We start from the raw sequence: 22,776 nt of genomic DNA on the forward strand, positions 1-22,776 counted from the left end.
TGCGCCCGATCTGATTTGACCTCGGAAGCTTTGCAGGGTTCGGCCTGGTTAATACTTGGATGGGTTGCCTTCCTTGGATTAGCAGGTGCTGTAGGCTTTTTCTTTTTTAATTATGAGGTTTACCCTTTTACGGTTGACAGAAAACAGGGTCTTCTTACCTGAATTCACCAGTTTAGGAGGTTGTTTAGAGTTTATTAATGCTTGAAATCATATATCATTTTTTATTTCTATTAAATGTAAGATGTTTCTATTATAGCTCAATGTTTGATGGCCATAATAAAGGGATTTCATCATAATTGCCCAGAAGTGTCTTTGATAGTACACCGAGTAATTATGTAATGTCTCTTCCCTGCTTTTAGTCTGGTTGTATTGCACAACTGTACAATGGAGAAGATGTAGCCTACGGCCACACTACCCTGAATGCTCCTGATCTCATCTGATCTCAAAAGCTGAGCAGGGTTAGGCCTGGTTAGTACTTGGATTGGTCAACGCCTGGGAATACCAGGTGCTGTAGGCTTCTTTTCTTAGATTATAAATATTCGGGCAGCACAGTGGCTAAATGGTTAGCACGTTGGCCTGGCAGTACTAGGTTCGTTGGGTCGAAGCCCAGCCATGCCACCACCTGCCTGGAGTTTGCATGTTCTCCCTGTGACTGCGTGGTTTTCCTCCGGGTACTCCGGTTTCCTCCCACACTCCAAAGACATGCTGGTAGGTTAATTGGCTCCTGTCTAAATTGTCCCTAGTATGTGTATATATGAATGTGAGTTAGGAACTTTAGATTGTACGTCCCTTGAGGGTTAGGGACTGATGTGAATGTACAATATAAAGCGCTGCGTAAATTGACGGCGCTATATAAGTACCTGAAATAAATAAATAATGAAGGTATACCCTCTTACAGAGGACCGACAACTGGGCCTTCTTTCCTGAAAGCACCAGTTTCGGAATTTTGAAGAGTAGTTTAAGGCGTGGATACAAATGCCCCTTTTTAATGTATGGTAAATGTAAGATGTTAATATTCCAGCTAAATGTGTGACGGACATAAAGAAGGGATTTCATCATAATTGCCTAGAAGTTTTTATGATAGTGCACCGAGCAGTTATGTAATTCCACTATGTCTTTTCACTGCTCTTGGCCAGGTTGAATTGCACAAGTGTGAAATGGAGAAGAAGGTGCCTACGGCCACACCACCCCGAATGCGCCCGATCTGATTTGACCTCGGAAGCTTTGCAGGGTTGGGCCTGGTTAATACTTGGATGGGTTGCCTTCCTTGGATTAGCAGGTGCTGTAGGCTTTTTCTTTTTTAATTATGAGGTTTACCCTTTTACGGTTGACAGAAAACAGGGTCTTCTTACCTGAATACACCAGTTTAGGAGGTTGTTTAGAGTTTATTAATGCTTGAAATCAAATATCATTTTTTATTTCTATTAAATGTAAGATGTTTCTATTACAGCTCAATGTTTGATGGCCATAATAAAGGGATTTTATCATAATTGCCCAGAAGTGTCTTTGATAGTACACCGAGTAATTATGTAATGTCTCTTCACTGCTTTTAGTCTGGTTGTATTGCACAACTGTACAATGGAGAAGATGTAGCCTACGGCCACACTACCCTGAATGCTCCTGATCTCATCTGATCTCAAAAGCTGAGCAGGGTTAGGCCTGGTTAGTACTTGGATTGGTCAACGCCTGGGAATACCAGGTGCTGTAGGCTTCTTTTCTTAGATTATAAATATTCGGGCAGCACAGTGGCTAAATGGTTAGCACGTTGGCCTGGCAGTACTAGGTTCGTTGGGTCGAAGCCCAGCCATGCCACCACCTGCCTGGAGTTTGCATGTTCTCCCTGTGACTGCGTGGTTTTCCTCCGGGTACTCCGGTTTCCTCCCACACTCCAAAGACATGCTGGTAGGTTAATTGGCTCCTGTCTAAATTGTCCCTAGTATGTGTATATTTGAATGTGAGTTAGGAACTTTAGATTGTACGTCCCTTGAGGGTTAGGGACTGATGTGAATGTACAATATAAAGCGCTGCGTAAATTGACGGCGCTATATAAGTACCTGAAATAAATAAATAATGAAGGTATACCCTCTTACAGAGGACCGACAACTGGGCCTTCTTTCCTGAAAGCACCAGTTTCGGAATTTTTAAGAGTAGTTTAAGGCGTGGATACAAATGCCCCTTTTTAATGTATGGTAAATGTAAGATGTTAATATTCCAGCTAAATGTGTGACGGACATAAAGAAGGGATTTCATCATAATTGCCTAGAAGTTTTTATGATAGTGCATCGAGCAGTTATGTAATTCCACTATGTCTTTTCACTGCTCTTGGCCAGGTTGAATTGCACAACTGTGAAATGGAAAAGAAGGTGCCTACGGCCACACCACCCCGAATGCGCCCGATCTGATTTTACCTCAGAAGCTTTGCAGGGTTGGGCCTGGTTAATACTTGGATGGGTTGCCTTCCTTGGATTAGCAGGTGCTGTAGGCTTTTTCTTTTTTAATTATGAGGTTTACCCTTTTACGTTTGACAGAAAACAGGGTCTTCTTACCTGAATACACCAGTTTAGGAGGTTGTTTAGAGTTTATTAATCCTTGAAATCAAATATTTTTTATTTCTATTAAATGTAAGATGTTTCTATTATAGCTCAATGTTTGATGGCCATAATAAAGGGATTTCATCATAATTGCCCAGAAGTGTCTTTGATAGTACACCGAGTAATTATGTAATGTCTCTTCTCTGCTTTTAGTCTGGTTGTGTTGCACAACTGTACAATGGAGAAGATGTAGCCTACGGCCACCCTACCCTGAATGCTCCTGATCTCAAAAGCTGAGCAGGGTTAGGCCTGGTTAGTACTTGGATTGGTCAACGCCTGGGAATACCAGGTGCTGTAGGCTTCTTTTCTTAGATTATAAATATTCGGGCAGCACAGTGGCTAAATGGTTAGCACGTTGGCCTGGCAGTACTAGGTTCGTTGGGTCGAAGCCCAGCCATGCCACCACCTGCCTGGAGTTTGCATGTTCTCCCTGTGACTGCGTGGTTTTCCTCCGGGTACTCCGGTTTCCTCCCAAACTCCAAAGACATGCTGGTAGGTTAATTGGCTCCTGTCTAAATTGTCCCTAGTATGTGTATATTTGAATGTGAGTTAGGAACTTTAGATTGTACGTCCCTTGAGGGTTAGGGACTGATGTGAATGTACAATATAAAGCGCTGCGTAAATTGACGGCGCTATATAAGTACCTGAAATAAATAAATAATGCAGGTATACCCTCTTACAGAGGACCGACAACTGGGCCTTCTTTCCTGAAAGCACCAGTTTCGGAATTTTTAAGAGTAGTTTAAGGCATGGATACAAATGCCCCTTTTTAATGTATGGTAAATGTAAGATGTTAATATTCCAGCTAAATGTGTGACGGACATAAAGAAGGGATTTCATCATAATTGCCTAGAAGTTTTTATGATAGTGCACCGAGCAGTTATGTAATTCCACTATGTCTTTTCACTGCTCTTGGCCAGGTTGAATTGCACAACTGTGAAATGGAGAAGAAGGTGCCTACGGCCACACCAACCCGAATGCGCCCGATCTGATTTGACCTCGGAAGCTTTGCAGGGTTGGGCCTGGTTAATACTTGGATGGGTTACCTTCCTTGGATTAGCAGGTGCTGTAGGCTTTTTCTTTTTTAATTATGAGGTTTACCCTTTTACGGTTGACAGAAAACAGGGTCTTCTTACCTGAATACACCAGTTTAGGAGGTTGTTTAGAGTTTATTAATCCATGAAATCAAATATCATTTTTTATTTCTATTAAATGTAAGATGTTTCTATTATAGCTCAATGTTTGATGGCCATAATAAAGGGATTTCATCATAATTGCCCAGAAGTGTCTTTGATAGTACACCGAGTAATTATGTAATGTCTCTTCCCTGCTTTTAGTCTGGTTGTATTGCACAACTGTACAATGGAGAAGATGTAGCCTACGGCCACACTACCCTGAATGCTCCTGATCTCATCTGATCTCAAAAGCTGAGCAGGGTTAGGCCTGGTTAGTACTTGGATTGGTCAACGCCTGGGAATACCAGGTGCTGTAGGCTTCTTTTCTTAGATTATAAATATTCGGGCAGCACAGTGGCTAAATGGTTAGCACGTTGGCCTGGCTGTACTAGGTTCGTTGGGTCGAAGCCCAGCCATGCCACCACCTGCCTGGAGTTTGCATGTTCTCCCTGTGACTGCGTGGTTTTCCTCCGGGTACTCCGGTTTCCTCCCAAACTCCAAAGACATGCTGGTAGGTTAATTGGCTCCTGTCTAAATTGTCCCTAGTATGTGTATATTTGAATGTGAGTTAGGAACTTTAGATTGTACGTCCCTTGAGGGTTAGGGACTGATGTGAATGTACAATATAAAGCGCTGCGTAAATTGACGGCGCTATATAAGTACCTGAAATAAATAAATAATGAAGGTATACCCTCTTACAGAGGACCGACAACTGGGCCTTCTTTCCTGAAAGCACCAGTTTCGGAATTTTTAAGAGTAGTTTAAGGCGTGGATACAAATGCCCCTTTTTAATGTATGGTAAATGTAAGATGTTAATATTCCAGCTAAATGTGTGACGGACATAAAGAAGGGATTTCATCATAATTGCCTAGAAGTTTTTATGATAGTGCACCGAGCAGTTATGTAATTCCACTATGTCTTTTCACTGCTCTTGGCCAGGTTGAATTGCACAAGTGTGAAATGGAGTAGAAGGTGCCTACGGCCACACCACCCCAAATGCGCCCGATCTGATTTGACCTCGGAAGCTTTGCAGGGTTGGGCCTGGTTAATACTTGGATGGGTTGCCTTCCTTGGATTAGCAGGTGCTGTAGGCTTTTTCTTTTTTAATTATGAGGTTTACCCTTTTACGTTTGACAGAAAACAGGGTCTTCTTACCTGAATACACCAGTTTAGGAGGTTGTTTAGAGTTTATTAATGCTTGAAATCAAATATAATTTTTTATTTCTATTAAATGTAAGATGTTTCTATTATAGCTCAATGTTTGATGGCCATAATAAAGGGATTTCATCATAATTGCCCAGAAGTGTCTTGATAGTACACCGAGTAATTATGTAATGTCTCTTCACTGCTTTTAGTCTGGTTGTATTGCACAACTGTACAATGGAGAAGATGTAGCCTACGGCCACACTACCCTGAATGCTCCTGATCTCATCTGATCTCAAAAGCTGAGCAGGGTTAGGCCTGGTTAGTACTTGGATTGGTCAACGCCTGGGAATACCAGGTGCTGTAGGCTTCTTTTCTTAGATTATAAATATTCGGGCAGCACAGTGGCTATATGGGTAGCACGTTGGCCTGGCAGTTCCTGGTTCGTTGGGTCGAAGCCCAGCCATACCACCACCTGCCTGGAGTTTGCATGTTCTCCCTGTGACTGCGTGGTTTTCCTCCGGGTACTCCGGTTTCCTCCCAAACTCCAAAGACATGCTGGTAGGTTAATTGGCTCCTGTCTAAATTGTCCCTAGTATGTGTATATATGAATGTGAGTTAGGAACTTTAGATTGTGCGTCCCTTGAGGGTTAGGGACTGATGTGAATGTACAATATAAAGCGCTGCGTAAATTGACGGCGCTATATAAGTACCTGAAATAAATAAATAATGAAGGTATACCCTCTTACAGAGGACCGACAACTGGGCCTTCTGTCCTGAAAGCACCAGTTTCGGAATTTTTAAGAGTAGTTTAAGGTGTGGATACAAATGCCCCTTTTTAATGTATGGTAAATGTAAGATGTTAATATTCCAGCTAAATGTGTGACGGACATAAAGAAGGGATTTCATCATAATTGCCTAGAAGTTTTTATGATAGTGCACCGAGCAGTTATGTAATTCCACTATGTCTTTTCACTGCTCTTGGCCAGGTTGAATTGCACAAGTGTGAAATGGAGTAGAAGGTGCCTACGGCCACACCACCCCAAATGCGCCCGATCTGATTTGACCTCGGAAGCTTTGCAGGGTTGGGCCTGGTTAATACTTGGATGGGTTGCCTTCCTTGGATTAGCAGGTGCTGTAGGCTTTTTCTTTTTTAATTATGAGGTTTACCCTTTTACGTTTGACAGAAAACAGGGTCTTCTTACCTGAATACACCAGTTTAGGAGGTTGTTTAGAGTTTATTAATGCTTGAAATCAAATATAATTTTTTATTTCTATTAAATGTAAGATGTTTCTATTATAGCTCAATGTTTGATGGCCATAATAAAGGGATTTCATCATAATTGCCCAGAAGTGTCTTGATAGTACACCGAGTAATTATGTAATGTCTCTTCACTGCTTTTAGTCTGATTGTATTGCACAACTGTACAATGGAGAAGATGTAGCCTACGGCCACACTACCCTGAATGCTCCTGATCTCATCTGATCTCAAAAGCTGAGCAGGGTTAGGCCTGGTTAGTACTTGGATTGGTCAACGCCTGGGAATACCAGGTGCTGTAGGCTTCTTTTCTTAGATTATAAATATTCGGGCAGCACAGTGGCTATATGGGTAGCACGTTGGCCTGGCAGTTCCTGGTTCGTTGGGTCGAAGCCCAGCCATACCACCACCTGCCTGGAGTTTGCATGTTCTCCCTGTGACTGCGTGGTTTTCCTCCGGGTACTCCGGTTTCCTCCCACACTCCAAAGACATGCTGGTAGGTTAATTGGCTCCTGTCTAAATTGTCCCTAGTATGTGTATATATGAATGTGAGTTAGGAACTTTAGATTGTACGTCCCTTGAGGGTTAGGGACTGATGTGAATGTACAATATAAAGCGCTGCGTAAATTGACGGCGCTATATAAGTACCTGAAATAAATAAATAATGAAGGTATACCCTCTTACAGAGGACCGACAACTGGGCCTTCTTTCCTGAAAGCACCAGTTTCGGAATTTTTAAGAGTAGTTTAAGGCGTGGATACAAATGCCCCTTTTTAATGTATGGTAAATGTAAGATGTTAATATTCCAGCTAAATGTGTGACGGACATAAAGAAGGGATTTCATCATAATTGCCTAGAAGTTTTTATGATAGTGCACCGAGCAGTTATGTAATTCCACTATGTCTTTTCACTGCTCTTGGCCAGGTTGAATTGCACAAGTGTGAAATGGAGAAGAAGGTGCCTACGGCCACACCACCCCGAATGCGCCCGATCTGATTTGACCTCGGAAGCTTTGCAGGGTTGGGCCTGGTTAATACTTGGATGGGTTGCCTTCCTTGGATTAGCAGGTGCTGTAGGCTTTTTCTTTTTTAATTATGAGGTTTACCCTTTTACGGTTGACAGAAAACAGGGTCTTCTTACCTGAATACACCAGTTTAGGAGGTTGTTTAGAGTTTATTAATCCTTGAAATCAAATATCATTTTTTATTTCTATTAAATGTAAGATGTTTCTATTATAGCTCAATGTTTGATGGCCATAATAAAGAGATTTCATCATAATTGCCCAGAAGTGTCTTTGATAGTACACCGAGTAATTATGTAATGTCTCTTCCCTGCTTTTAGTCTGGTTGTATTGCACAACTGTACAATGGAGAAGTGTAGCCTACGGCCACACTACCCTGAATGCTCCTGATCTCATCTGATCTCAAAAGCTGAGCAGGGTTAGGCCTGGTTAGTACTTGGATTGGTCAACGCCTGGGAATACCAGGTGCTGTAGGCTTCTTTTCTTAGATTATAAATATTCGGGCAGCACAGTGGCTAAATGGTTAGCACGTTGGCCTGGCAGTACTAGGTTCGTTGGGTCGAAGCCCAGCCATGCCACCACCTGCCTGGAGTTTGCATGTTCTCCCTGTGACTGCGTGGTTTTCCTCCGGGTACTCCGGTTTCCTCCCAAACTCCAAAGACATGCTGGTAGGTTAATTGGCTCCTGTCTAAATTGTCCCTAGTATGTGTATATTTGAATGTGAGTTAGGAACTTTAGATTGTACGTCCCTTGAGGGTTAGGGACTGATGTGAATGTACAATATAAAGCGCTGCGTAAATTGACGGCGCTATATAAGTACCTGAAATAAATAAATAATGCAGGTATACCCTCTTACAGAGGACCGACAACTGGGCCTTCTTTCCTGAAAGCACCAGTTTCGGAATTTTTAAGAGTAGTTTAAGGCGTGGATACAAATGCCCCTTTTTAATGTATGGTAAATGTAAGATGTTAATATTCCAGCTAAATGTGTGACGGACATAAAGAAGGGATTTCATCATAATTGCCTAGAAGTTTTTATGATAGTGCACCGAGCAGTTATGTAATTCCACTATGTCTTTTCACTGCTCTTGGCCAGGTTGAATTGCACAACTGTGAAATGGAGAAGAAGGTGCCTACGGCCACACCAACCCGAATGCGCCCGATCTGATTTGACCTCGGAAGCTTTGCAGGGTTGGGCCTGGTTAATACTTGGATGGGTTACCTTCCTTGGATTAGCAGGTGCTGTAGGCTTTTTCTTTTTTAATTATGAGGTTTACCCTTTTACGGTTGACAGAAAACAGGGTCTTCTTACCTGAATACACCAGTTTAGGAGGTTGTTTAGAGTTTATTAATCCATGAAATCAAATATCATTTTTTATTTCTATTAAATGTAAGATGTTTCTATTATAGCTCAATGTTTGATGGCCATAATAAAGGGATTTCATCATAATTGCCCAGAAGTGTCTTTGATAGTACACCGAGTAATTATGTAATGTCTCTTCCCTGCTTTTAGTCTGGTTGTATTGCACAACTGTACAATGGAGAAGATGTAGCCTACGGCCACACTACCCTGAATGCTCCTGATCTCATCTGATCTCAAAAGCTGAGCAGGGTTAGGCCTGGTTAGTACTTGGATTGGTCAACGCCTGGGAATACCAGGTGCTGTAGGCTTCTTTTCTTAGATTATAAATATTCGGGCAGCACAGTGGCTAAATGGCTAGCACGTTGGCCTTTGCAGTACTAGGTTCGTTGGTTCGAAGCCCAGCCATGCCACCACCTGCCTGGAGTTTGCATGTTCTCCCTGTGACTGCGTGGTTTTCCACCGGGTACTCCGGTTTCCTCCCACACTCCAAAGGCATGCTGGTAGGTTAATTGGCTCCTGTCTAAATTGTCCCTAGTATGTGTATATATGAATGTGAGTTAGGAACTTTAGATTGTACGTCCCTTGAGGGTTAGGGACTGATGTGAATGTACAATATAAAGCGCTGCGTAAATTGACGGCGCTATGTAAGTACCTGAAATAAATAAATAATGAAGGTATACCCTCTTACAGAGGACCGACAACTGGGCCTTCTTTCCTGAAAGCACCAGTTTTGGAATTTTTAAGAGTAGTTTAAGGCGTGGATACAAATGCCCCTTTTTAATGTATGGTAAATGTAAGATGTTAATATTCCAGCTAAATGTGTGACGGACATAAAGAAGGGATTTCAGCATAATTGCCTAGAAGTTTTTATGATAGTGCACCGAGCAGTTATGTAATTCCACTATGTCTTTTCACTGCTCTTGGCCAGGTTGAATTGCACAAGTTTGAAATGGAGAAGAAGGTGCCTACGGCCACACCACCCCGAATGCGCCCGATCTGATTTGACCTCGGAAGCTTTGCAGGGTTGGGCCTGGTTAATACTTGGATGGGTTGCCTTCCTTGGATTAGCAGGTGCTGTAGGCTTTTTCTTTTTTAATTATGAGGTTTACCCTTTTACGGTTGACAGAAAACAGGGTCTTCTTACCTGAATACACCAGTTTAGGAGGTTGTTTAGAGTTTATTAATCCTTGAAATCAAATATCATTTTTTATTTCTATTAAATGTAAGATGTTTCTATTATAGCTCAATGTTTGATGGCCATAATAAAGGGATTTCATCATAATTGCCCAGAAGTGTCTTTGATAGTACACCGAGTAATTATGTAATGTCTCTTCACTGCTTTTAGTCTGGTTGTATTGCACAACTGTACAATGGAGAAGATGTAGCCTACGGCCACACTACCCTGAATGCTCCTGATCTCATCTGATCTCAAAAGCTGAGCAGGGTTAGTCCTGGTTAGTACTTGGATTGGTCAACGCCTGGGAATACCAGGTGCTGTAGGCTTCTTTTCTTAGATTATAAATATTCGGGCAGCACAGTGGCTATATGGGTAGCACGTTGGCCTGGCAGTTCCTGGTTCGTTGGGTCGAAGCCCAGCCATGCCACCACCTGCCTGGAGTTTGCATGTTCTCCCTGTGACTGCGTGGTTTTCCTCCGGGAACTCCGGTTTCCTCCCACACTCCAAAGACATGCTGGTAGGTTAATTGGCTCCTGTCTAAATTGTCCCTAGTATGTGTATATATGAATGTGAGTTAGGAACTTTAGATTGTACGTCCCTTGAGGGTTAGGGACTGATGTGAATGTACAATATAAAGCGCTGCGTAAATTGACGGCGCTATGTAAGTACCTGAAATAAATAAATAATGAAGGTATACCCTCTTACAGAGGACCGACAACTGGGCCTTCTTTCCTGAAAGCACCAGTTTTGGAATTTTTAAGAGTAGTTTAAGGCGTGGATACAAATGCCCCTTTTTAATGTATGGTAAATGTAAGATGTTAATATTCCAGCTAAATGTGTGACTGACATAAAGAAGGGATTTCATCATAATTGCCTAGAAGTTTTTATGATAGTGCACCGAGCAGTTATGTAATTCCACTATGTCTTTTCACTGCTCTTGGCCAGGTTGAATTGCACAAGTGTGAAATGGAGAAGAAGGTGCCTACGGCCACACCACCCCGAATGCGCCCGATCTGATTTGATCTCGGAAGCTTTGCAGGGTTGGGCCTGGTTAATACTTGGATGGGTTGCCTTCCTTGGATTAGCAGGTGCTGTAGGCTTTTTCTTTTTTAATTATGAGGTTTACCCTTTTACGTTTGACAGAAAACAGGGTCTTCTTACCTGAATACACCAGTTTAGGAGGTTGTTTAGAGTTTATTAATCCTTGAAATCAAATATTTTTTATTTCTATTAAATGTAAGATGTTTCTATTATAGCTCAATGTGTGATGGCCATAATAAAGGGATTTCATCATAATTGCCCAGAAGTGTCTTTGATAGTACACCGAGTAATTATGTAATGTCTCTTCTCTGCTTTTAGTCTGGTTGTGTTGCACAACTGTACAATGGAGAAGATGTAGCCTACGGCCACCCTACCCTGAATGCTCCTGATCTCAAAAGCTGAGCAGGGTTAGGCCTGGTTAGTACTTGGATTGGTCAACGCCTGGGAATACCAGGTGCTGTAGGCTTCTTTTCTTAGATTATAAATATTCGGGCAGCACAGTGGCTATATGGGTAGCACGTTGGCCTGGCAGTTCCTGGTTCGTTGGGTCGAAGCCCAGCCATGCCACCACCTGCCTGGAGTTTGCATGTTCTCCTTGTGACTGCGTGGTTTTCCTCCGGGTACTCCGGTTTCCTCCCACACTCCAAAGACATGCTGGTAGGTTAATTGGCTCCTGTCTAAATTGTCCCTAGTATGTGTATATATGAATGTGAGTTAGGAACTTTAGATTGTACGTCCCTTGAGGGTTAGGGACTGATGTGAATGTACAATATAAAGCGCTGCGTAAATTGACGGCGCTATATAAGTACCTGAAATAAATAAATAATGAAGGTATACCCTCTTACAGAGGACCGACAACTGGGCCTTCTGTCCTGAAAGCACCAGTTTCGGAATTTTTAAGAGTAGTTTAAGGTGTGGATACAAATGCCCCTTTTTAATGTATGGTAAATGTAAGATGTTAATATTCCAGCTAAATGTGTGACGGACATAAAGAAGGGATTTCATCATAATTGCCTAGAAGTTTTTATGATAGTGCACCGAGCAGTTATGTAATTCCACTATGTCTTTTCACTGCTCTTGGCCAGGTTGAATTGCACAACTGTGAAATGGAGAAGAAGGTGCCTACGGCCACACCAACCCGAATGCGCCCGATCTGATTTGACCTCGGAAGCTTTGCAGGGTTGGGCCTGGTTAATACTTGGATGGGTTGCCTTCCTTGGATTAGCAGGTGCTGTAGGCTTTTTCTTTTTTAATTATGAGGTTTACCCTTTTACGGTTGACAGAAAACAGGGTCTTCTTACCTGAATACACCAGTTTAGGAGGTTGTTTAGAGTTTATTAATCCATGAAATCAAATATCATTTTTTATTTCTATTAAATGTAAGATGTTTCTATTATAGCTCAATGTTTGATGGCCATAATAAAGGGATTTTATCATAATTGCCCAGAAGTGTCTTTGATAGTACACCGAGTAATTATGTAATGTCTCTTCCCTGCTTTTAGTCTGGTTGTATTGCACAACTGTACAATGGAGAAGATGTAGCCTACGGCCACACTACCCTGAATGCTCCTGATCTCATCTGATCTCAAAAGCTGAGCAGGGTTAGGCCTGGTTAGTACTTGGATTGGTCAACGCCTGGGAATACCAGGTGCTGTAGGCTTCTTTTCTTAGATTATAAATATTCGGGCAGCACAGTGGCTATATGGGTAGCACGTTGGCCTGGCAGTTCCTGGTTCGTTGGGTCGAAGCCCAGCCATGCCACCACCTGCCTGGAGTTTGCATGTTCTCCCTGTGACTGCGTGGTTTTCCTCCGGGTACTCCGGTTTCCTCCCACACTCCAAAGACATGCTGGTAGGTTAATTGGCTCCTGTCTAAATTGTCCCTAGTATGTGTATATTTGAATGTGAGTTAGGAACTTTAGATTGTACGTCCCTTGAGGGTTAGGGACTGATGTGAATGTACAATATAAAGCGCTGCGTAAATTGACGGCGCTATATAAGTACCTGAAATAAATAAATAATGAAGGTATACCCTCTTACAGAGGACCGACAACTGGGCCTTCTTTCCTGAAAGCACCAGTTTTGGAATTTTTAAGAGTAGTTTAAGGCATGGATACAAATGCCCCTTTTTAATGTATGGTAAATGTAAGATGTTAATATTCCAGCTAAATGTGTGACGGACATAAAGAAGGGATTTCATCATAATTGCCTAGAAGTTTTTATGATAGTGCACCGAGCAGTTATGTAATTCCACTATGTCTTTTCACTGCTCTTGGCCAGGTTGAATTGCACAAGTGTGAAATGGAGAAGAAGGTGCCTACGGCCACACCACCCCGAATGCTCCCGATCTGATTTGACCTCGGAAGCTTTGCAGGGTTGGGCCTGGTTAATACTTGGATGGGTTGCCTTCCTTGGATTAGCAGGTGCTGTAGGCTTTTTCTTTTTTAATTATGAGGTTTACCCTTTTACGGTTGACAGAAAACAGGGTCTTCTTACCTGAATTCACCAGTTTAGGAGGTTGTTTAGAGTTTATTAATGCTTGAAATCAAATATCATTTTTTATTTCTATTAAATGTAAGATGTTTCTATTATAGCTCAATGTTTGATGGCCATAATAAAGGGATTTCATCATAATTGCCCAGAAGTGTCTTTGATAGTACACCGAGTAATTATGTAATGTCTCTTCACTGCTTTTAGTCTGGTTGTATTGCACAACTGTACAATGGAGAAGATGTAGCCTACGGCCACACTACCCTGAATGCTCCTGATCTCATCTGATCTCAAAAGCTGAGCAGGGTTAGGCCTGGTTAGTACTTGGATTGGTCAACGCCTGGGAATACCAGGTGCTGTAGGCTTCTTTTCTTAGATTATAAATATTCGGGCAGCACAGTGGCTATATGGGTAGCACGTTGGCCTGGCAGTTCCTGGTTCGTTGGGTCGAAGCCCAGCCATGCCACCACCTGCCTGGAGTTTGCATGTTCTCCCTGTGACTGCGTGGTTTTCCCTCCGGGTACTCCGGTTTCCTCCCACACTCCAAAGACATGCTGGTAGGTTAATTGGCTCCTGTCTAAATTGTCCCTAGTATGTGTATATATGAATGTGAGTTAGGAACTTTAGATTGTACGTCCCTTGAGGGTTAGGGACTGATGTGAATGTACAATATAAAGCGCTGCGTAAATTGACGGCGCTATATAAGTACCTGAAATAAATAAATAATGAAGGTATACCCTCTTACAGAGGACCGACAACTGGGCCTTCTTTCCTGAAAGCACCAGTTTCGGAATTTTGAAGAGTAGTTTAATGCGTGGATACAAATGCCCCTTTTTAATGTATGGTAAATGTAAGATGTTAATATTCCAGCTAAATGTGTGACGGACATAAAGAAGGGATTTCATCATAATTGCCTAGAAGTTTTTATGATAGTGCACCGAGCAGTTATGTAATTCCACTATGTCTTTTCACTGCTCTTGGCCAGGTTGAATTGCACAAGTGTGAAATGGAGAAGAAGGTGCCTACGGCCACACCACCCCGAATGCACCCGATCTGATTTGACCTCGGAAGCTTTGCAGGGTTCGGCCTGGTTAATACTTGGATGGGTTGCCTTCCTTGGATTAGCAGGTGCTGTAGGCTTTTTCTTTTTTAATTATGAGGTTTACCCTTTTACGGTTGACAGAAAACAGGGTCTTCTTACCTGAATTCACCAGTTTAGGAGGTTGTTTAGAGTTTATTAATGCTTGAAATCATATATCATTTTTTATTTCTATTAAATGTAAGATGTTTCTATTATAGCTCAATGTTTGATGGCCATAATAAAGGGATTTCATCATAATTGCCCAGAAGTGTCTTTGATAGTACACCGAGTAATTATGTAATGTCTCTTCCCTGCTTTTAGTCTGGTTGTATTGCACAACTGTACAATGGAGAAGATGTAGCCTACGGCCACACTACCCTGAATGCTCCTGATCTCATCTGATCTCAAAAGCTGAGCAGGGTTAGGCCTGGTTAGTACTTGGATTGGTCAACGCCTGGGAATACCAGGTGCTGTAGGCTTCTTTTCTTAGATTATAAATATTCGGGCAGCACAGTGGCTAAATGGTTAGCACGTTGGCCTGGCAGTACTAGGTTCGTTGGGTCGAAGCCCAGCCATGCCACCACCTGCCTGGAGTTTGCATGTTCTCCCTGTGACTGCGTGGTTTTCCTCCGGGTACTCCGGTTTCCTCCCACACTCCAAAGACATGCTGGTAGGTTAATTGGCTCCTGTCTAAATTGTCCCTAGTATGTGTATATATGAATGTGAGTTAGGAACTTTAGATTGTACGTCCCTTGAGGGTTAGGGACTGATGTGAATGTACAATATAAAGCGCTGCGTAAATTGACGGCGCTATATAAGTACCTGAAATAAATAAATAATGAAGGTATACCCTCTTACAGAGGACCGACAACTGGGCCTTCTTTCCTGAAAGCACCAGTTTCGGAATTTTGAAGAGTAGTTTAAGGCGTGGATACAAATGCCCCTTTTTAATGTATGGTAAATGTAAGATGTTAATATTCCAGCTAAATGTGTGACGGACATAAAGAAGGGATTTCATCATAATTGCCTAGAAGTTTTTATGATAGTGCACCGAGCAGTTATGTAATTCCACTATGTCTTTTCACTGCTCTTGGCCAGGTTGAATTGCACAAGTGTGAAATGGAGAAGAAGGTGCCTACGGCCACACCACCCCGAATGCGCCCGATCTGATTTGACCTCGGAAGCTTTGCAGGGTTGGGCCTGGTTAATACTTGGATGGGTTGCCTTCCTTGGATTAGCAGGTGCTGTAGGCTTTTTCTTTTTTAATTATGAGGTTTACCCTTTTACGGTTGACAGAAAACAGGGTCTTCTTACCTGAATACACCAGTTTAGGAGGTTGTTTAGAGTTTATTAATGCTTGAAATCAAATATCATTTTTTATTTCTATTAAATGTAAGATGTTTCTATTACAGCTCAATGTTTGATGGCCATAATAAAGGGATTTTATCATAATTGCCCAGAAGTGTCTTTGATAGTACACCGAGTAATTATGTAATGTCTCTTCACTGCTTTTAGTCTGGTTGTATTGCACAACTGTACAATGGAGAAGATGTAGCCTACGGCCACACTACCCTGAATGCTCCTGATCTCATCTGATCTCAAAAGCTGAGCAGGGTTAGGCCTGGTTAGTACTTGGATTGGTCAACGCCTGGGAATACCAGGTGCTGTAGGCTTCTTTTCTTAGATTATAAATATTCGGGCAGCACAGTGGCTAAATGGTTAGCACGTTGGCCTGGCAGTACTAGGTTCGTTGGGTCGAAGCCCAGCCATGCCACCACCTGCCTGGAGTTTGCATGTTCTCCCTGTGACTGCGTGGTTTTCCTCCGGGTACTCCGGTTTCCTCCCACACTCCAAAGACATGCTGGTAGGTTAATTGGCTCCTGTCTAAATTGTCCCTAGTATGTGTATATTTGAATGTGAGTTAGGAACTTTAGATTGTACGTCCCTTGAGGGTTAGGGACTGATGTGAATGTACAATATAAAGCGCTGCGTAAATTGACGGCGCTATATAAGTACCTGAAATAAATAAATAATGAAGGTATACCCTCTTACAGAGGACCGACAACTGGGCCTTCTTTCCTGAAAGCACCAGTTTCGGAATTTTTAAGAGTAGTTTAAGGCGTGGATACAAATGCCCCTTTTTAATGTATGGTAAATGTAAGATGTTAATATTCCAGCTAAATGTGTGACGGACATAAAGAAGGGATTTCATCATAATTGCCTAGAAGTTTTTATGATAGTGCATCGAGCAGTTATGTAATTCCACTATGTCTTTTCACTGCTCTTGGCCAGGTTGAATTGCACAACTGTGAAATGGAAAAGAAGGTGCCTACGGCCACACCACCCCGAATGCGCCCGATCTGATTTTACCTCAGAAGCTTTGCAGGGTTGGGCCTGGTTAATACTTGGATGGGTTGCCTTCCTTGGATTAGCAGGTGCTGTAGGCTTTTTCTTTTTTAATTATGAGGTTTACCCTTTTACGTTTGACAGAAAACAGGGTCTTCTTACCTGAATACACCAGTTTAGGAGGTTGTTTAGAGTTTATTAATCCTTGAAATCAAATATTTTTTATTTCTATTAAATGTAAGATGTTTCTATTATAGCTCAATGTTTGATGGCCATAATAAAGGGATTTCATCATAATTGCCCAGAAGTGTCTTTGATAGTACACCGAGTAATTATGTAATGTCTCTTCTCTGCTTTTAGTCTGGTTGTGTTGCACAACTGTACAATGGAGAAGATGTAGCCTACGGCCACCCTACCCTGAATGCTCCTGATCTCAAAAGCTGAGCAGGGTTAGGCCTGGTTAGTACTTGGATTGGTCAACGCCTGGGAATACCAGGTGCTGTAGGCTTCTTTTCTTAGATTATAAATATTCGGGCAGCACAGTGGCTAAATGGTTAGCACGTTGGCCTGGCAGTACTAGGTTCGTTGGGTCGAAGCCCAGCCATGCCACCACCTGCCTGGAGTTTGCATGTTCTCCCTGTGACTGCGTGGTTTTCCTCCGGGTACTCCGGTTTCCTCCCAAACTCCAAAGACATGCTGGTAGGTTAATTGGCTCCTGTCTAAATTGTCCCTAGTATGTGTATATTTGAATGTGAGTTAGGAACTTTAGATTGTACGTCCCTTGAGGGTTAGGGACTGATGTGAATGTACAATATAAAGCGCTGCGTAAATTGACGGCGCTATATAAGTACCTGAAATAAATAAATAATGCAGGTATACCCTCTTACAGAGGACCGACAACTGGGCCTTCTTTCCTGAAAGCACCAGTTTCGGAATTTTTAAGAGTAGTTTAAGGCATGGATACAAATGCCCCTTTTTAATGTATGGTAAATGTAAGATGTTAATATTCCAGCTAAATGTGTGACGGACATAAAGAAGGGATTTCATCATAATTGCCTAGAAGTTTTTATGATAGTGCACCGAGCAGTTATGTAATTCCACTATGTCTTTTCACTGCTCTTGGCCAGGTTGAATTGCACAACTGTGAAATGGAGAAGAAGGTGCCTACGGCCACACCAACCCGAATGCGCCCGATCTGATTTGACCTCGGAAGCTTTGCAGGGTTGGGCCTGGTTAATACTTGGATGGGTTACCTTCCTTGGATTAGCAGGTGCTGTAGGCTTTTTCTTTTTTAATTATGAGGTTTACCCTTTTACGGTTGACAGAAAACAGGGTCTTCTTACCTGAATACACCAGTTTAGGAGGTTGTTTAGAGTTTATTAATCCATGAAATCAAATATCATTTTTTATTTCTATTAAATGTAAGATGTTTCTATTATAGCTCAATGTTTGATGGCCATAATAAAGGGATTTCATCATAATTGCCCAGAAGTGTCTTTGATAGTACACCGAGTAATTATGTAATGTCTCTTCCCTGCTTTTAGTCTGGTTGTATTGCACAACTGTACAATGGAGAAGATGTAGCCTACGGCCACACTACCCTGAATGCTCCTGATCTCATCTGATCTCAAAAGCTGAGCAGGGTTAGGCCTGGTTAGTACTTGGATTGGTCAACCCCTGGGAATACCAGGTGCTGTAGGCTTCTTTTCTTAGATTATAAATATTCGGGCAGCACAGTGGCTAAATGGTTAGCACGTTGGCCTGGCTGTACTAGGTTCGTTGGGTCGAAGCCCAGCCATGCCACCACCTGCCTGGAGTTTGCATGTTCTCCCTGTGACTGCGTGGTTTTCCTCCGGGTACTCCGGTTTCCTCCCAAACTCCAAAGACATGCTGGTAGGTTAATTGGCTCCTGTCTAAATTGTCCCTAGTATGTGTATATTTGAATGTGAGTTAGGAACTTTAGATTGTACGTCCCTTGAGGGTTAGGGACTGATGTGAATGTACAATATAAAGCGCTGCGTAAATTGACGGCGCTATATAAGTACCTGAAATAAATAAATAATGAAGGTATACCCTCTTACAGAGGACCGACAACTGGGCCTTCTTTCCTGAAAGCACCAGTTTCGGAATTTTTAAGAGTAGTTTAAGGCGTGGATACAAATGCCCCTTTTTAATGTATGGTAAATGTAAGATGTTAATATTCCAGCTAAATGTGTGACGGACATAAAGAAGGGATTTCATCATAATTGCCTAGAAGTTTTTATGATAGTGCACCGAGCAGTTATGTAATTCCACTATGTCTTTTCACTGCTCTTGGCCAGGTTGAATTGCACAAGTGTGAAATGGAGTAGAAGGTGCCTACGGCCACACCACCCCAAATGCGCCCGATCTGATTTGACCTCGGAAGCTTTGCAGGGTTGGGCCTGGTTAATACTTGGATGGGTTGCCTTCCTTGGATTAGCAGGTGCTGTAGGCTTTTTCTTTTTTAATTATGAGGTTTACCCTTTTACGTTTGACAGAAAACAGGGTCTTCTTACCTGAATACACCAGTTTAGGAGGTTGTTTAGAGTTTATTAATGCTTGAAATCAAATATAATTTTTTATTTCTATTAAATGTAAGATGTTTCTATTATAGCTCAATGTTTGATGGCCATAATAAAGGGATTTCATCATAATTGCCCAGAAGTGTCTTGATAGTACACCGAGTAATTATGTAATGTCTCTTCACTGCTTTTAGTCTGATTGTATTGCACAACTGTACAATGGAGAAGATGTAGCCTACGGCCACACTACCCTGAATGCTCCTGATCTCATCTGATCTCAAAAGCTGAGCAGGGTTAGGCCTGGTTAGTACTTGGATTGGTCAACGCCTGGGAATACCAGGTGCTGTAGGCTTCTTTTCTTAGATTATAAATATTCGGGCAGCACAGTGGCTATATGGGTAGCACGTTGGCCTGGCAGTTCCTGGTTCGTTGGGTCGAAGCCCAGCCATACCACCACCTGCCTGGAGTTTGCATGTTCTCCCTGTGACTGCGTGGTTTTCCTCCGGGTACTCCGGTTTCCTCCCACACTCCAAAGACATGCTGGTAGGTTAATTGGCTCCTGTCTAAATTGTCCCTAGTATGTGTATATATGAATGTGAGTTAGGAACTTTAGATTGTACGTCCCTTGAGGGTTAGGGACTGATGTGAATGTACAATATAAAGCGCTGCGTAAATTGACGGCGCTATATAAGTACCTGAAATAAATAAATAATGAAGGTATACCCTCTTACAGAGGACCGACAACTGGGCCTTCTTTCCTGAAAGCACCAGTTTCGGAATTTTTAAGAGTAGTTTAAGGCGTGGATACAAATGCCCCTTTTTAATGTATGGTAAATGTAAGATGTTAATATTCCAGCTAAATGTGTGACGGACATAAAGAAGGGATTTCATCATAATTGCCTAGAAGTTTTTATGATAGTGCACCGAGCAGTTATGTAATTCCACTATGTCTTTTCACTGCTCTTGGCCAGGTTGAATTGCACAAGTGTGAAATGGAGAAGAAGGTGCCTACGGCCACACCACCCCGAATGCGCCCGATCTGATTTGACCTCGGAAGCTTTGCAGGGTTGGGTCTGGTTAATACTTGGATGGGTTGCCTTCCTTGGATTAGCAGGTGCTGTAGGCTTTTTCTTTTTTAATTATGAGGTTTACCCTTTTACGGTTGACAGAAAACAGGGTCTTCTTACCTGAATACACCAGTTTAGGAGGTTGTTTAGAGTTTATTAATCCTTGAAATCAAATATCATTTTTTATTTCTATTAAATGTAAGATGTTTCTATTATAGCTCAATGTTTGATGGCCATAATAAAGAGATTTCATCATAATTGCCCAGAAGTGTCTTTGATAGTACACCGAGTAATTATGTAATGTCTCTTCCCTGCTTTTAGTCTGGTTGTATTGCACAACTGTACAATGGAGAAGTGTAGCCTACGGCCACACTACCCTGAATGCTCCTGATCTCATCTGATCTCAAAAGCTGAGCAGGGTTAGGCCTGGTTAGTACTTGGATTGGTCAACGCCTGGGAATACCAGGTGCTGTAGGCTTCTTTTCTTAGATTATAAATATTCGGGCAGCACAGTGGCTAAATGGTTAGCACGTTGGCCTGGCAGTACTAGGTTCGTTGGGTCGAAGCCCAGCCATGCCACCACCTGCCTGGAGTTTGCATGTTCTCCCTGTGACTGCGTGGTTTTCCTCCGGGTACTCCGGTTTCCTCCCAAACTCCAAAGACATGCTGGTAGGTTAATTGGCTCCTGTCTAAATTGTCCCTAGTATGTGTATATTTGAATGTGAGTTAGGAACTTTAGATTGTACGTCCCTTGAGGGTTAGGGACTGATGTGAATGTACAATATAAAGCGCTGCGTAAATTGACGGCGCTATATAAGTACCTGAAATAAATAAATAATGCAGGTATACCCTCTTACAGAGGACCGACAACTGGGCCTTCTTTCCTGAAAGCACCAGTTTCGGAATTTTTAAGAGTAGTTTAAGGCGTGGATACAAATGCCCCTTTTTAATGTATGGTAAATGTAAGATGTTAATATTCCAGCTAAATGTGTGACGGACATAAAGAAGGGATTTCATCATAATTGCCTAGAAGTTTTTATGATAGTGCACCGAGCAGTTATGTAATTCCACTATGTCTTTTCACTGCTCTTGGCCAGGTTGAATTGCACAACTGTGAAATGGAGAAGAAGGTGCCTACGGCCACACCAACCCGAATGCGCCCGATCTGATTTGACCTCGGAAGCTTTGCAGGGTTGGGCCTGGTTAATACTTGGATGGGTTACCTTCCTTGGATTAGCAGGTGCTGTAGGCTTTTTCTTTTTTAATTATGAGGTTTACCCTTTTACGGTTGACAGAAAACAGGGTCTTCTTACCTGAATACACCAGTTTAGGAGGTTGTTTAGAGTTTATTAATCCATGAAATCAAATATCATTTTTTATTTCTATTAAATGTAAGATGTTTCTATTATAGCTCAATGTTTGATGGCCATAATAAAGGGATTTCATCATAATTGCCCAGAAGTGTCTTTGATAGTACACCGAGTAATTATGTAATGTCTCTTCCCTGCTTTTAGTCTGGTTGTATTGCACAACTGTACAATGGAGAAGATGTAGCCTACGGCCACACTACCCTGAATGCTCCTGATCTCATCTGATCTCAAAAGCTGAGCAGGGTTAGGCCTGGTTAGTACTTGGATTGGTCAACGCCTGGGAATACCAGGTGCTGTAGGCTTCTTTTCTTAGATTATAAATATTCGGGCAGCACAGTGGCTAAATGGCTAGCACGTTGGCCTTTGCAGTACTAGGTTCGTTGGTTCGAAGCCCAGCCATGCCACCACCTGCCTGGAGTTTGCATGTTCTCCCTGTGACTGCGTGGTTTTCCACCGGGTACTCCGGTTTCCTCCCACACTCCAAAGGCATGCTGGTAGGTTAATTGGCTCCTGTCTAAATTGTCCCTAGTATGTGTATATATGAATGTGAGTTAGGAACTTTAGATTGTACGTCCCTTGAGGGTTAGGGACTGATGTGAATGTACAATATAAAGCGCTGCGTAAATTGACGGCGCTATGTAAGTACCTGAAATAAATAAATAATGAAGGTATACCCTCTTACAGAGGACCGACAACTGGGCCTTCTTTCCTGAAAGCACCAGTTTTGGAATTTTTAAGAGTAGTTTAAGGCGTGGATACAAATGCCCCTTTTTAATGTATGGTAAATGTAAGATGTTAATATTCCAGCTAAATGTGTGACGGACATAAAGAAGGGATTTCAGCATAATTGCCTAGAAGTTTTTATGATAGTGCACCGAGCAGTTATGTAATTCCACTATGTCTTTTCACTGCTCTTGGCCAGGTTGAATTGCACAAGTTTGAAATGGAGAAGAAGGTGCCTACGGCCACACCACCCCGAATGCGCCCGATCTGATTTGACCTCGGAAGCTTTGCAGGGTTGGGCCTGGTTAATACTTGGATGGGTTGCCTTCCTTGGATTAGCAGGTGCTGTAGGCTTTTTCTTTTTTAATTATGAGGTTTACCCTTTTAC

The 22,776-nt window shown here is 42.3% G+C and overlaps 16 pseudogenes; all 16 read left to right on the forward strand.

Annotated features, from left to right (window-relative positions):
* The first annotated feature begins 398 nt into the window (after window positions 1–398).
* LOC149474636 (5S ribosomal RNA) lies at window positions 399–517 on the forward strand (annotated as a pseudogene).
* A 1,075-nt stretch (window positions 518–1,592) lies between these two features.
* Window positions 1,593–1,711, forward strand: LOC149474637 (5S ribosomal RNA; annotated as a pseudogene).
* Window positions 1,712–3,967: 2,256 nt separating this feature from the next.
* LOC149474638 (5S ribosomal RNA) lies at window positions 3,968–4,086 on the forward strand (annotated as a pseudogene).
* Window positions 4,087–5,160: 1,074 nt separating this feature from the next.
* LOC149474639 (5S ribosomal RNA) lies at window positions 5,161–5,279 on the forward strand (annotated as a pseudogene).
* A 1,074-nt stretch (window positions 5,280–6,353) lies between these two features.
* Window positions 6,354–6,472, forward strand: LOC149474640 (5S ribosomal RNA; annotated as a pseudogene).
* A 1,074-nt stretch (window positions 6,473–7,546) lies between these two features.
* On the forward strand, window positions 7,547–7,665 carry LOC149474641 (5S ribosomal RNA; annotated as a pseudogene).
* A 1,075-nt stretch (window positions 7,666–8,740) lies between these two features.
* On the forward strand, window positions 8,741–8,859 carry LOC149474642 (5S ribosomal RNA; annotated as a pseudogene).
* Window positions 8,860–9,935: 1,076 nt separating this feature from the next.
* Window positions 9,936–10,054, forward strand: LOC149474643 (5S ribosomal RNA; annotated as a pseudogene).
* A 2,256-nt stretch (window positions 10,055–12,310) lies between these two features.
* On the forward strand, window positions 12,311–12,429 carry LOC149474644 (5S ribosomal RNA; annotated as a pseudogene).
* Window positions 12,430–13,504: 1,075 nt separating this feature from the next.
* Window positions 13,505–13,623, forward strand: LOC149474645 (5S ribosomal RNA; annotated as a pseudogene).
* A 1,076-nt stretch (window positions 13,624–14,699) lies between these two features.
* LOC149474646 (5S ribosomal RNA) lies at window positions 14,700–14,818 on the forward strand (annotated as a pseudogene).
* Window positions 14,819–15,893: 1,075 nt separating this feature from the next.
* On the forward strand, window positions 15,894–16,012 carry LOC149474647 (5S ribosomal RNA; annotated as a pseudogene).
* Window positions 16,013–18,268: 2,256 nt separating this feature from the next.
* On the forward strand, window positions 18,269–18,387 carry LOC149474648 (5S ribosomal RNA; annotated as a pseudogene).
* Window positions 18,388–19,461: 1,074 nt separating this feature from the next.
* Window positions 19,462–19,580, forward strand: LOC149474649 (5S ribosomal RNA; annotated as a pseudogene).
* A 1,074-nt stretch (window positions 19,581–20,654) lies between these two features.
* Window positions 20,655–20,773, forward strand: LOC149474650 (5S ribosomal RNA; annotated as a pseudogene).
* A 1,075-nt stretch (window positions 20,774–21,848) lies between these two features.
* On the forward strand, window positions 21,849–21,967 carry LOC149474651 (5S ribosomal RNA; annotated as a pseudogene).
* The last annotated feature ends 809 nt before the right edge of the window (window positions 21,968–22,776 follow it).

Source organism: Staurois parvus, unplaced genomic scaffold (assembly GCF_062004578.1).
Source record: "Staurois parvus isolate SC_StPar_1 unplaced genomic scaffold, SC_StPar_1.0 ptg000004l, whole genome shotgun sequence".
In the NCBI taxonomy this organism is placed as follows: Eukaryota; Metazoa; Chordata; class Amphibia; order Anura; family Ranidae; genus Staurois; species Staurois parvus.